This window comes from Podarcis vaucheri (genome assembly GCF_965113315.1).
Source record: "Podarcis vaucheri genome assembly, chromosome: 3".
In the NCBI taxonomy this organism is placed as follows: Eukaryota; Metazoa; Chordata; class Lepidosauria; order Squamata; family Lacertidae; genus Podarcis; species Podarcis vaucheri.
Window position 1 is genome coordinate 97,616,474 of NC_138761.1, and position 14,327 is coordinate 97,630,800.

At 43.8% G+C, this 14,327-nt stretch overlaps 1 long non-coding RNA gene across 2 annotated transcripts in view; it reads left to right on the forward strand.

The window, feature by feature from the left end:
* The window catches only part of LOC309528285, a 182,143-nt gene that overhangs the window by 132,039 nt on the left and 35,777 nt on the right, over positions 1–14,327 (forward strand). The window contains exon 3 of one of the 2 annotated variants that reach the window (XR_014217597.1): positions 13,405–13,617. The exons of the other annotated variant lie outside the window; for it this stretch is intronic. This is a non-coding gene — a long non-coding RNA (uncharacterized lncRNA). Of the gene's footprint in view, positions 1–13,404; positions 13,618–14,327 lie in introns of those variants that run through there. 2 annotated transcript variants of the gene reach the window in all.

A 14,327-nucleotide genomic window follows, 5' to 3' on the forward strand; every position in this document is an offset into this window, starting at 1 on the left:
CTTGCCTTTCATAAACAGTTCTTCAGTTGGACCACTTGCGTCCCACTTGAAGACTTCTCATAGGCATCTATGAGAACAGGATGCTGGTCAAGGTGCGCCTTTGGCCTGATCCAGTAGGGCTCATTTATGTCCTTACGTCCTTCTGTCATCTGTACTCCAGGCAGTCTTCATCATGGATGAAATGAGGAGTGGAGGCATTTGACAACTCAGATCGCCATGATTTGTATGTGCCACCTACTGATTCACTGATAATGGTGACACACTGACTCCCCCAACACCAAGACAGCCCCAAACATTTTGGATGTGCTGTACATGCCAATAATGAGGCTCTGCACCACTGCAACCTCTCTTCCAAGAGAACTTGCTGTGCACATTGCATGTTGAGATTAGAGCATTCTGAGACAACCATGCACTTAAGATTCTTTACACGTGTCTTGCTGTCAATGGTGACAAATTTTCATGAGGACTTTTAAAAACATAACTGATGTAGAAATGCAGATAACTTGATATTGGAAAATGGAGAACTGGGAGAAACTGAAATTGACAGATTTGCCCAGATCAAGTCCTTTCCTTAGGAGGTTCTCTCACCTTAGTCCCTCTCAGTGTAAACCTTCTACCAGTCACATCATCAAATCTTAGGTCTGTTCTTGGTTGAGCACACATCTTAACACCAAACAAGAAGCACAGAATAACTTACTAAGGGAAACATTGGACAACATACCCTTGCCTTATGTATATTTGCCTAGTAGCTATGGATTCCAACCTTGTTGTCAGGCAAATCCTCTAACACTTCGTAGATGTTAACCACAAGTGCTGGGAACATTAAGAATCTGTGTGAGATCATTAGTGTTCAGCTTGCTTCCCCTACCTTAGCGACATCCAGATATAACATTAGCGAAGAAGTGGGTGACTTGGCTCAATACAGTATACAAGGTCACAGATGAGACGCTCACGGTTGAGTCTCAGGTACACAAACCAGGCTTTGTTTGATGAGAACAATGATTCACAAAGAACGCTGTCAGAAGTGAAAACAGAGGAGTGTTTAAGCCTCTTGTGTTTTCAGTCCAAACTGTCTGCTCATGAAATGCATTATAAAATACCCGTTCCAGAGATGTGTACCCTCATTGGTGCCAGACCTCAAGTGGAGTCAGATTCCAAGTTTGAAATATGTCCCTGGAATATGTGCACCAGATGTTCCCATGATCATTAATGCAATCATATAGAAGATCGGGACAAACATCCCTCCCAACACTTTTTTGAGGCCCACTGTCATTGTCCGCTGACCCTGTGTGAAAAGGAAGATCTCTGGTGACTTCTGCTGTGCTTTGATGAAAATCCTTTTGAGGACAATGTGCCTTAGCATTCTGATGTGGTGGATGAGGGTATATAATAATGGCAATGTAGAAGGAGCCAGCTTCAACCCCCAACATCTTCAGGTAGGGCTGAGAGAGACTCTCTCCCTGAAACTGGCAATTTAGACAATGCTGATCTAAAGTGTCAGGAGCTAGATGAGGAGGAATTGTAGAAAGCTGAAGCTGGAGGAGCCCCCAGAAAAGCATCAGAGAAGAAAGACTCTGAGCCAGGAGAATGGTGGTAGGATATAAGACAGGTCAGAGGAAGGAGAACAGATGGGTTGAAGGCTGAGTAGGAAACAGGTTTGAATGAGGGTGAAGCAGGAGGAGGAGGAGGAGGAGGAGGAGGCTGAGGATATGACAGATTCTCAGCCTGCCAGTTCCACTGTTTTCCTCTCCTCCCCTCCCCTGTCTCTAAGACTGAGGAGGGTGTTAACATGTAGTAGAGCAAAAGGCACAGAGAACCGCTCCTCAAAGGAGTTTGAGACTGTTGGGAAGACAGTTGCCTGGAGAGGAGCCTTTAGGAGGAAGTGGGAGGCTCAGAACTACAGTCCTGTCAACTGCTTCATCAGGTTAGTCCTTGCCAAGCTCAACATGAGGTCAGGGTGGCATCCTTCATAAACGTTTGGATACCAGGTGCCATTTTGAGACAAGATGATGGACTGAAACATGACTTGGCCTTACTTCACCCATTTTTCCGATGAAAGGTCCAAAACCACAAATTACACTATCTATTTAAAATTCATAAACAAAGGTTTCTTAAATTTCCCAGGCAGCACCAGGCACTCCCCGTTAGTGAGAGTATATAGTACAATTCCATTTATACAATTAGCATGGGGAACTTCGAATGTTTTCAAAAAATTAAGAGCTCACATAAACAGGAGTGTTGCTTATGTAGGGTTTCACTAACATCTGAATACTTAGGAAATGTGCAATGAAATTTAATAACTAATAGCAAAATTTGGCTTAGCATCGCCAAATAACACAAAAGACCACCACTGCTATATAGAAGCCCCCCACCACCAAGCAAAAACAACAACACAACCCCCCCCCACAAATTTTCTTTTCTAATAAACAATTTTAAACAAATGACTGTTTTACAATTTGTTTAAAAAAGCAAATTTCCTGGGTCAATAAAATTGCATTTTTGAATGGAAGAGATGCCCAGATGTGCTGACTAAGAACCCAGTAAAATATCAATTTTAACACTTTATACTTTAATTAAAATGTATACCAGTGCTTTTTCATTTCCCTCAGCACAGCAGTATGGTAATAAAACCTTAAATGTTGAGATCATTCCAGTTTCATTGCAAGTTGTTCAAACTGATGAATATTTTTTTTGTACTTTATGCACATGATACAGCGTTTGATTTCATTCCTTTATAAATTGTTGCTCTATATTCCTGATGCACTTAAGAACACAAGCATGATTTGAGCTTTTGATGCCATCACAAAATATGCAAATAAAAGCCACGCTACCTAACTCTAACTTATATTTCCAGTTCTGTTTTTGGAGTGTTATTATTTTACTTTTAATATATATATTATTCTCATTTCAACTACCCCATCTTTTGTTTTTCTTTCTGCCCACCCACTTGGGATTTTTCTGCTTTTGCATATTGTCAGGGGTACAGGGACAGAGGCACAGGGAAGGCAGGAAATGGAGAGCGATGGAGAGGAATCCCAGGATAGCGAGGAAGAGGGGAGCAATGACGCAGGGGATTCCATGAGTCTCTCCAGCGAATCAGAGGATTCCCAGAAGGGGGCGCCTGTGGTAAGAGCAAGGGGAGCCCCAGGGGGAAAGTGTCAGGAGCGGGGGGCCAGCAGGGGAGCCCAAAGCGGCAGCTGGGAATCAGGGCCAGCCTCCCCACCAGAGCGCAGCGAGGGAGGGGGAGGTTCCAGTGTGTCAGAGGGAGCAGCTCCGGCGACAGAGAAAGGGGAGGGATCAGAGCAAGCCGTTCTCCCGGAAGGGGGGGAAGGCAGTGAGGGGAGTAGCATAACTGTCAAAAGGAAGGTCAGAAGTTGGGCGCGCGCGCCAAGTTCAAATGAGGAGGCGCGCGGGAGAACAGGGAGCCCGGAGGAGGAGGAGCCAGGTCCCAAAGCCCGCAGGAGGGGGCAGGAGCAGTCTGGAGACTCCGCTTCAGGAGAAAGCAGGAGGGGGGGAACCCCGGCGGGCAGAAAGACCCTGCGGAAAAGGAAAGAGAGAAAAAGGTGGAGCAGCGTTAGCTTATTAAACTGGTGTAGGGGAGGGTACATCCACTGCGTTCCCTTCATCTACCAGGCTTGTAATTCTGTCAAAAAACGAGATCAGACTAACCTGATCTCGTTTTTTGACAGAATTACAAGCCTGGTAGATGAAGGGAACGCAGTGGATGTAGCCTACCTTGATTTCAGCAAGGCATTTGACAAGGTGCCCCATGATATTCTTGTAAAGAAGCTGGTAAAATGCGGTCTTGACTATGCTACCACTCAGTGGATTTGTAACTGGCTGGCTGACCGAACCCAAAGGGTGCTCATCAATGGTTCCTCTTCATCCTGGAAAAGAGTGACTAGTGGGGTGCCACAGGGTTCTGTCTTGGGCCCGGTCTTATTCAACATCTTTATCAACGACTTGGATGATGGACTCAAGGGCATCCTGATCAAATTTGCAGATGACACCAAACTGGGAGGGGTGGCTAACACCCCAGAGGACAGGATCACACTTCAAAACGACCTTGACAGATTAGAGAACTGGGCAAAAATAAACAAGATGAATTTTAACAGGGAGAAATGTAAAGTATTGCACTTGGGCAAAAAAAATGAGAGGCACAAATACAAGATGGGTGACACCTGGCTTGAGAGCAGTACATGTGAAAAGGATCTAGGAGTCTTGGTTGACCACAAACTTGACATGAGCCAACAGTGTGACGCGGCAGCTAAAAAAGCCAATGCAATTCTGGGCTGCATCAATAGGAGTATAGCGTCTAGATCAAGGGAAGTAATAGTGCCACTGTATTCTGCTCTGGTCAGACCACACCTGGAGTACTGTGTCCAGTTCTGGGCACCACAATTCAAGAAGGACACTGACAAACTGGAACGTGTCCAGAGGAGGGCAACCAAAATGGTCAAAGGCCTGGAAACGATGCCTTATGAGGAACGGCTAAGGGAGCTGGGCATGTTTAGCCTGGAGAAGAGGAGGTTAAGGGGTGATATGATAGCCATGTTCAAATATATAAAAGGATGTCACATAGAGGAGGGAGAAAGGTTGTTTTCTGCTGCTCCGGAGAAGCGGACACGGAGCAATGGATCCAAACTACAAGAAAGAAGATTCCACCTAAACATTAGGAAGAACTTCCTGACAGTAAGAGCTGTTCGACAGTGGAATTTGCTGCCAAGGAGTGTGGTGGAGTCTCCTACTTTGGAGGTCTTTAAGCAGAGGCTTGACAACCATATGTCAGGAGTGCTCTGATGGTGTTTCCTGCTTGGCAGGGGGTTGGACTCGATGGCCCTTGTGGTCTCTTCCAACTCTATGATTCTATGATTCTATGATTCTATGATTCTAGGGACCGATTCAGAGGGGACTTCTAATGTCTAGGAGAAAGAGACGCGGGGCTGCACGCCTCGGTTGTGGAACCAATAATGAACTGCAATAAACATCCTTGTATATAAGAAGAGCTTGGCGTTGGTCTTTTGTGAGCTGGGACCTGAGGCAGCCCTGACACATATGATTCCAAAAGGTCATCAAAGCATACATTATAAAAGAAGTGCAAAATGGAAACCTAGTGTTTGGCCTACCAGAATTTAACATGACTGCTTGCTCATCTCCATCCTATGAAGGGAGACTGAGCAATTGGGACAATCTTGGCTAGAGCTCCTGCAGTTAAAAGTACCACAAAACATGAAATCAGGGGTCTAGGAAGAGACTTGCAAACATTACACTGAACTGGTGTTGATAAGCTTTATATTCTCCATCATTTACAGAAGAGTTCCTCTCAGTATGAAAAAGGCGCACATAATAACCCAATATTCCATTGTATCAGGGGCATTTTTAAACATCCTGATCTGTTTCTGTGCTCTCTTCATTTCAATCTGCAATTCATGTTCCAGGATGCATGAAACAAAGCTCTATGTTCCCCCTTCACTCTTATGGGGAATTTAAGAATGGCAGTAACTTGTTCTCCTGTTGGCAGAAGACTATAAAATTTGCAGGCACAGTAGCCTTTCTAGAGTGGATTACACATACCATTTTTTTTCAGGGCACCTTTAAAGTTTGATTTCTAAAAAAAAATGGGAAAGTTTATAACTTTTTAAAAATATATGCCAAAATTTGTGCATGGTGATGGTGGGAAAATCTCCAGGAAAGACTGGGGTGGGGAAAATATCACCCCACAGCAAGGAACTTGTTGTTCCAAGAGTATTTTGGCCCCCTCCATGGATTTTGGGGGATACAAGGCATAGATCCAAATGAAAAACAAACACAGTTTTTAATCCCTTCCCCAAACCACTGAGATTGGAGTACCCTGGGGAAATAAATCACTGTGATTAAGAGCTAGACCTATCCATCTAATCAAAATATCCGCCCTCCCAGCTTTGGGCAATTCCCCAACCAACTTAATTTTGTTTCTCAGGGAGAAAAAGGCTGTGTCTTAGAGCCACCCAGAATCTTAGGAATATCCTGATCTGCCTCATGATACCTTGTTAATGGTGCAATCCAACTCATATATGTGAGAAATTTCCCCAAATCACTCCAACTGGCTCAGAATTCAGGGTATACACAGAGGTGATACACACCCCTAATACGTAACGTGTATATGGGCAAGTTGGATGACCAGAGTCTTAATATTCACTTTTCTGTTTCTTCTCTTCTGTAAACTCTCATTTCCTCACTGTAGAAGAGTCGGATATCAATACTAAATAACAAAATGGCAGCTAAACATCCACTGTAGTTGCATGTTTAGCAGCAGCGCCATGTGGAGACACCAGCAAATGATAAACGTTTCCCTCCATGATGCGATAAGCTTCACCTGCCAATTTTTATTGATTTATTCATTTTGCTCAGCAAGCTGCTGTGACAGACGCAAGAGCAGTTCCCGATCAGTTGGCAACCCCAATGCGTATAGTCTGAGCTGGAAGCTCCCTTAAAAACCAAAATGCTCAAATGAACTGAAATCCCCTATTGTTTTCATACACTGTTTTTTAATTTAATGTTTTCTGCAAGAGAAAACACATTCCTGCTGTTGTTTCAAAATTATGCTTTGTCTGAATGCCCTTACTCTTCCACTATAGCATGCTTTATGGTGGGAAATTGGGGAGGGGGAGAAAGAAGCCCTGCTTGGTTTAAGTTGCAGGAAGTGCAAGATATGGTTGTACCTGGGTTACTAAAGCACAAAAAAGATATGGTTTCTTGACTGGAATGGAGATCTGCTGTCTTTGTCTGGGGACAGTGCCAAGCTTGTTGTGGAACACCATCCATTTCAGCCCTAATTGTTCCAGAATGATTGCTCTGTGTCTTCCAGATTGAACATGCCAGGGGTTCGTGGGTCAGGATTCAGGGAACCATCGGTCGCTGTCCGGCCATGATAATAGTTGGCTGCAAGTTCAGTCTAAAATTCTGCAAACTGGAAGATGAATTCTGCAAGTGCTGACAACAGAATAAACCATGCTTTGTGCACACCTAATTTAGAGATTATTTGCAGGGCAGCAAGCTTCAGTGGCCTTAATTCATGCATCAAATAATTAAAGTGTGATTGGAGACCTTTGCGTGTACTTGAGAAACTATCAAGCTTATTTCTATAGGACTAGAATCTTAGTCCCATAAAAAAAATTTTTTTGAAAAAAATCATCACAATCACAATCTTAGCCCCAGCAAGAAATCCATCAATTTAAGGATTCAAGAAGTTTAAAGGGACATTGAAACAAAGATGTTTCAATAAAAGGCCCTGTAGACTGGTGTTGTGTCCCCCCCTCCCTTTCATGTTTGTGTTTCCCGGTCTATTCTGCAACATGTCATCGACATGATAATAGTATATTGGTGGTAGATTTATACTATCCACTTACCATTCATTGTTTTGTGATGTTACCACAATTGTCACTTGGAGGGGTGCTTTTGCCCCGTACCACAACAAAAACTATACAAAAACGGGACAAAAAGAAATGAAAGATTTTTGAAATGCAAAGTTGCAGGATTTCAGCAGGAAGCAATAAGATATACACTGGTTAGATAGGATAAAGGATGTCTGCTCGGAAACTTTTGCAGGCACAAACAGCGTTGAAAGTGGGATTGCGTATAACCACCCCAACGTCATCATGAGCACAATTCATTATGATTGCATTATAATAAAAACTAAGGTGTCTGGAGGGGTCTCATTCCCCAAATAGTGCAAGAACTTAACCTAGCCTTAGCAAGTTCTTAGTTTAATATTTATTGCTGTGATTTGCTACCCATTTGCTTCGGTTCATGTTCTTAATAGGGCTACTTGAGATAAATGGGTTTTGATGTGTGGGAAAAAAAGCTTTATAAATCACAGTAAGAGTGGATATTTTTTTAAAAAAAATAAGACTTTTAAAATCAAAGTAAATTTGACAACTTTCATGTGCATCAAAATAGGAACAGATTTTGAAAATGTGCCTGTTTCCTGTGGAACCCTTTTTCTTGTGCGAGAAGCTCTCCAGTGTTAGAGCAATGGACTCATAATCCCAGAGACGTTCCTAATTCACTTAATGTTCTCTTCCAAATATGCGGGATCAATATCTAATTCATACTGTAGTCTGTCACCTCATCTGTTGGTATGTGCCAGTGGGGACTTAAATATTCTGTACTCTCTCTGCTTTGAATGAAAAAATGTCCCCAACTGCTATTTTTGTTTAATGTTCCTTGTTAATGTGTGTGTTATTATTTGGGACAAGCTGAATCATAACAACATCTGAATTTCTGGATTTCGGCTGCGTTTGTGTTTCATGCTTGGCCATTCCTGTGGTTGGCTTTAATTGTTTCATTGTCCTATCTGTTTACCTCCCTACATATGGTCTTCTTCACTACAAAGAACGATAAAATGTATACACAATGAGTAGTTCAAACATAGGCCCACAGAATTTGCCAATGGGGGGAAAAATGCTGGCGTCCATTTTACTCCTTACCATAATTAGCACTGCAATATAAACCAAATCCCTAATTAAGGAATGGAATGCCAATGTACATATAATCAGGACTGATTGCACTCTGCACATATATGAAGAAAAATCTAATCCTAGACTTGGAATAAATTATGCACTTTTTGAAAATTTTGCCAATATTGCTTTGCATAAATTATTCTGACTTTGTTGTGGTAGTTTCCACAAAATGGGGAACGGTTTCTCTGATGCCGAAGCATTAAAGATCCAAGAGAAGAATAAAAATAGCCAGTGTAATGGCTATGAGTTACTCGTGCATAAACTGGTGCCTCTCTAGGCTAATTTGCCTTGTTAAACCTTTCTGACTGCACAGCCCTCGCTCATCGCGGGTGCCTCAGTCGCTGGCAGAATCCGTCAGTGGGCGTTTCTTAAACCTCTTCCAACATAAAAGTTGTTTGACGCCAAGTCTCCTCCTCCTCTCACTGCGTGGGAGTCTTCTGCGCAGGGAAGGCGTGGGTAGCGGAGGACCTGGGCTCTCCTCACTGATGTCCAGTGAAGAGTCCTGGAGCCCTCTCTCCACTTCCCCCGTCTGCCTCCCTTTATCCCTGGTGTTGCGCTGATTGGCTTCCCCCTCTACTGAGCTGTTTCTCCCCCTGCTTCTGGGTCCTTCGCCAGCAGAATCTGTGAGCCTCCCCTTCGCCTCTCGCTCTGATGTCAGTTCCCTGACAGCCAGCAGAAATAATTGATGGACTAGAGGTCACAGGACATATCCACAGGAGAAAGAAGCTCTTCCTTTCTCTGACCGTGGGTATCTGTATATTTTAGATTCTTATCTGTAAAGCCTTGAGACATTAAATACCTGAGAAGGAGGTGGAAAACCCGTGACCTTCCAGATGGTGTTAGATTATGGCTACCATCAACTCCAGCCAGCAGGGCCAGCACATTTTGGTTTATGACTTCTTTTCCAGGAGGACTAGAAACTTGTTTCTTTAAAAATTGAAGCTCTGAATCTGTGCACCCTGCTGGCCATGGGCCCAGTACATTTGTACCCACCTCTGAGCAGCCCTGAGTCCAATGAGAGTTGTACAACATTTAGGGATCCTCAGGTTCCCAATGCATGATGTAACAAAATTCCCAGCGAAACTATAAAATGCCACATCAAGAACTGGATTCAGGCTATCTTATACTTGAGCCCCTCCAAGAATTGGAGGCAGCAGAGCAGCCATCAAGAGCACCTCACTACAGACTCTTTTGGCTTGACCTCGGAGCATGGGTCAAGTGGGTGCTCTGGACCAATCTTATAATTCATGGTGGAACATTAGGGAGCTGGGTGTCTCTAAAGTTCACAGGAACCTTTCCTCTGAACCTATGTCCAATAAGCTTGCTAATTTCTAATACGTCTTATTAATTTTGGGCTTCAGTGTGGTAAAGCTACCAATTTTATATACTGGTTCTGCAGCGGCATAGGCAGGCAGCCCAGTCACCCAGGCACTTGGCTGGTCCTGAATGGAGGTTTCACTGTTTCATGTATTTGCTTGTGGCAATAAACACACACCTCAGGCTGTATGTTTGAAAGAGTCCTGACCACCTCAGTGCATTGATTATGATGACTGATCTTGCCAGATACTGTCTGAGAGAACCTGGGCGTTTTTAATAACCTGAATCACATTCCTACAGAGGCATATCTCCTCATAAGTAAGTCCTACTGAGTTCAGTGGTATTTACTCTCAGGTCTACGTCAACATATCCATCCTTCTTCCTCTGACATTCCGTCAGGGGAAGGAATTCTTCCATCACAGGAAGACTCCTACCTTTGTAGGAAGGCAACCTTTGGGCCTAGCCCCAGGTTAGGAAACATCCTGCAACGTCCCCTCTTCTGAAAAATAAAAGAACTATCCTGACAAAAAGCTAAGGTATCAAGCAGCCATGGTGGGTATACTGTTACGTATTCAGTGGTCTGTGGTTGCCTGAGCTTGAGTCTGGACTAAGGATTCTGAACTTCTGTGTTCTAATTCGATTGTTGATGTTTAGTCGTTTAGTCGTGTCCGACTCTTCGTGACCCCATGGACCAGAGCATGCTAGGCACTCCTGTCTTCCACTGCCTCCTGCAGTTTGGTCAGACTCATGTTTGTAGCTTTGAAAACACTGTCCAACCATCTCGTCCTCTGCCATCCCCTTCTCCTTGTGCCCTCCATCTTTCCCAACACCAGGGTCTTTTCCAGGGAGTCTTCTCTTCTCATGAGGTGGCCAAAGTATTGGAGCCTCAGCTTCACGATCTGTCCTTCCAGTGAGCACTCAGAGCTGATTTCCTTAAGAATGGATAGGTTTGATCTTCTTGCAGTCCATGGGACTCTCAAGAGTCTCCTCCAGCACCATAATTCAAAAGCATCAATTCTTCGGCGATCAGCCTTCTTTATGGTCCAGCTCTCACTTCCATACATCACTACTGGGAAAACCATGGCTTTAACTATACGGACCTTTGTTGGCAAGGTGATGTCTCTGCTTTTTAGGATGCTGTCTAGGTTTGTCATCGCCTTTCTCCCAAGGAGCAGGTGTCTTTTAATTTTGTGACTGCTGATTCGATACATGATATCAAATCACAGAACATTTCAGGATTTCATCCTTTGCCATTGGCCCTTAAATTCTGAGTCATGATTCGCAGCTTGGAAGTTTAGACAGCCAATCATGTTGGGAGTGGGAGTGGCCCAGGCCTTCAGAAATGTATATAAGCAGTTGTTTTGCCCCTGTTGTCCAGTTCTGTTAGTTCAATAAAGGTTCTTGCTGTTATCGCTGTGTCTTGCCTCGTGGGAACCCACCTACACATCATATACAACTACCTCCAGCAATCATAAGCCCCCCCCCTTTGAATCTCAATGGACAGGGAACAACAGGGAGAGTGCTATTGTGCTTGCATTCTGCCTATGGACTTTCCAGGAGCACCTGGTTGGACACTGTGGGAACAGTGCTCTGGACTAGAAGGTCTTTGGTCTGACCCAAGAGGGATGCTCATATTTTCTTACGGTCGAATCTCTATAGGCTAGGGTGACCAGATGCAAATGAAAGCAGGGGGCTTTTAGCAGATGCTGCCTGTCAAGCCTGGGTCAGGTTGCGTGTGCACAAACATTAAAGCACCATGTAATTTTAGTGCACAGCTTGCCGCTTCACACCCTGCAGCTCTTGAAGTTTGTTTCGAATTGCTGATGACATATACTGTGCTGTTCACCCAAAGAGCAAGCAGTCTCTGGGCTTTCAGAGCATGCATAGGAGAAGCTAACTGATTGCTAACGGACACAGAAATACAACAGGAAGTGATGAGCCTTCAGGGATGTGAAATAGCCAAGCGAGGAAAAAGGGTGCAGAGTTGGAGATCCTCAGCCCCTCCCTTCCTCTCTGGCCCAAGTTATTAGTGGTTCAATGTCCACAATTTTCTAGGTCACGATGCAGGCCTAGGAAGTCGACTGCAAGTCGGGGAATTACAGTGAGTAAGATTAAGTGGTGGTGGGCAAACTTGGGGAAAGTCCTGAAGACTGGCACACCCCATCATTTAATTACTAATGTGGTTTCACTTTTCTAGGCCACCCAGGTTGAATGTGTCCTCAACCTGAACCTGTTGCCCTAATGGTTCGCCGTGAGAGCTTGTGTTATGCCACAGCCTGAACAACACAGCGTTACCAGTTAATTGCGGTGAACCACACAGATGAATAAGCTAATTATTCAACCCATATTGCTTAGGGTGGGTGTGGAAACACATGAATCCAGGTCGAATAACAAAACAACTGGCATACTGGTTTTGTCTTTCAGCATAGAAGCAGAATAAGAAGAAAATGTTGCTGTTTCATGTTGAAGTTAAACTTCTATAGAGCGCCACCACACCACTTCGGCTGAAGCCCTGCTTTGGGGTGTTCAAAGCACTTTACAGGCATTTTCTCAAAGAGAAGGTCAATGCTATCTGCCCCATATTTCAAACTGGAGGAGAGGCAGAAGCTGAAGGTGACAGCAGAGGCAAACATTCAAAAACCCATAGTTTTAATTAAGCAGAGTCTGTGGGCATGCAAACTCAAGAAGTAAAATGTTTAGGGCAGGCATAGGCAAGCTCTGGCCCTCCAAATGTTTGGGACTACAATTCCCATCATCCCTGACCACTGGTCCTGTTAGTTAGGAATGATGGAAATTGTAGTCCCAAACATCTGGAGGGCTGTAGTTTTCCTATTCCTGGTTTAGGGCTACTTACAGGGCTATGAACATTTCAAGGGAAATGCTTGCCATTTGAACAACTAACACATTTCAAGTAGTTTGCCGCTTGAATAACTAACACATTTTCTTATGGCATCACCTTTGCGATAAGTAAAGTCCACTTTGCCAGGTGCAAGTTCCTGTGATTTTTCAGCCTCTAAGGTGCCAAAGCAAAATGCTTTTCATGATTTTGCTGTATCTACTCATTTGGAAACCAGGAATCAGAAACTTCTGCTGATAATTGCAGATCATTCAGACCTCTACCCGGAACCATCCAAGTTACCTTCTAGACTGTGGTGATCCGACTCTGGAATGTTCTTCCGAGGCAGGCCCAACTGGTGTTTGCTCGGACATTCTTTTGGCATGCAGGCAAAGTCCCTTTTAGTCTCCGCCAGTATTGCTTTATTATACAGGTCTGGCTCTACCATTAGACGGAGTGAGGCTACCACCTCAGATATCGAATGGTGCAAGAGAGAGAGAGCAGAGCGGCAAGGTGTTTTAAGAGAGCCTGCCTGTGGCCCCTAAGCTACCCTGTTGCCCTCAAAATGATGTTGTCCCATCACCAGCAGCGTCAAAATAAAATACAACTGCCAACTTCTGTATCTCAAATGTGGGTGACATCACGTCCTTTGCCTCAGGTGGCAAAATGTCTCGGGCCAGCCCTATTTTTATGCTGCCCCTTTATCCTGCTGTTTCCATCCTTGTGTTATTTTTTTCTTTATTGTTACAGATTTACGGTAATTCCAATTGCTAGCTGTCATGAGGAGGCTCATATTATTGAAAAACAGGGTAGAAGAAACATAAAGCAAAATGAGAATTATATCGAACAAGACCACTTTCCAGTTACTCTGTTGGCAAAGTGACCTTCCTCTCTTGATGGGGTCACCTGAGGGAGGCGGGGGTTGCTGACAATAATTAATGTGACCACAACGCCCTGGCTGAGGCAAGCAAACATGCAGGCCTTGGGACGTGAGTCGGCAACCCGAGCAAGTCTTGACATGAACGTAAAAGTTCTTGAACAAAATCTATGGTCTGTCCATTTTGTCAGCAAATTCATCTCTGTTATGACTTTGCAGGGGCACTTACAACCCTCTGGAAAAAAAAGGAGCCACGACATCACCATCGCTTTGGAACTTTTTGCTCACATTTTCTGACTTTACATGAACATGTGCTGCCACCTCTAGACGATTGCATGAAATTTCTCTTTAGGTTTCCTGTTTTTAACCACACAGTACTTTTCTCCCTCCATTATATACTATTAGAGTTACATTTCTCTCTGGAGAATGAAGAGCACTCCTGTAAATTGTCTGTCAAAATGCCTAGGAATACGGGAAGCTGTTCTGAAGGTGTCGATATTCGAGATGGAATATGGAGTCACAAGCTTTAAACTGGAACGTGGATGGGTGTTCTTTTCAATAAATTGCAGCTATATTTGCATAAAACTCCTGGCTTATTTTGGTGCACTACGTTCTGATAAGGAAAAAGGGGAAAGGCCAGTCCTACTGTTTTGTTTTTTTTATATAAAATTTTTATTGGGTTTTCACATTTTTTATAGACACACAAACAGAAAAAACAAACAAACAGAAAAACACAAAAACAAAAAAGGTATAAAGTTTCAAAAGCGAAAAAACTTATTTTCATAACCCTAGTCTC